Source organism: Cyprinodon variegatus, unplaced genomic scaffold, assembly GCF_000732505.1.
Source record: "Cyprinodon variegatus isolate N-32 unplaced genomic scaffold, C_variegatus-1.0 Scaffold743, whole genome shotgun sequence".
Classification (NCBI taxonomy): Eukaryota; Metazoa; Chordata; class Actinopteri; order Cyprinodontiformes; family Cyprinodontidae; genus Cyprinodon; species Cyprinodon variegatus.
In genome coordinates, this window is record NW_015151196.1 from 263,921 (window position 1) to 264,678 (window position 758).

General features: G+C 46.8%; 1 protein-coding gene across 1 annotated transcript in view; it reads right to left on the reverse strand.

The window, feature by feature from the left end:
• apc (adenomatous polyposis coli) overlaps positions 1-466 on the reverse strand; it is a 36,616-nt gene extending 36,150 nt beyond the window's left edge. The window contains exon 1 of the mRNA XM_015395491.1: positions 226-466. The gene's annotated coding sequence lies outside the window, so the exon portion shown is untranslated. The remainder of the gene's footprint in view (positions 1-225) is intronic.
• Between the last annotated feature and the right edge of the window lie 292 nt (positions 467-758).

Sequence of the window (758 nt, forward strand, 5' to 3'; positions counted from 1 at the left end):
CAGTAGTACTCTTTAGCTGCAGCCTTTAGCTTCTGCTAAAACCACTTCCACTCTTTCTGCTTTCTTACCGGAACAAATGCCGCCTAATCTGAGTTTCTCTCCAACTCCAGAACCGGACCGGTTCCGGTGAACCGGGCTCAGTCCAGAACCTTCCTCCCTTCAGTCCAAACACCGGTGCGGAACCAAAACAAGAGGCCAACCAGCAGCTAGGCTAACAGCTCCTACCTTCCCACTGATGGGGCTTCAGGCGGCGGGCAGACACAACCAGCCGGTGGAAGGACCGTCAGAGGCGGTTCGGAGAACTCATGAATCCGGTCCGGACCACAAAGGACGAGCAAAACGAAGTCCAGTGAAGTTTTATCAAAAGCGGCTTGTTGTGGAGCCACAGCTGCTGCTGTGCTCCGCCATCTTGTTTCTGTGTGTGTGACTGGGTGGTTTTCGGTCCCTGTGAGGACCAGCTGTGATTAAACGAACCTGCTTCTGGATCCTAATGAAACCCGAACTGTGCTGCTGATTGGCAATGTGGCTCTGAACCTTTAAAGGCTCAGATTATAATCTAGATTAGTTTCCCTTCATGTCTGCAAGTTTTTATTCAGCTCAGACTGAAGAAACGCCGCTGGAACCAGTTCATTTAATGGGAGAAAATGAGCTGATTTCAGAATGAAACTGGTGCCAAAAGATCATTTTTATCCTTCAATGAAACTCCAGTGATTTTTTTGTTAATAAATAAAACAAAAAGAATATATATATATATATAT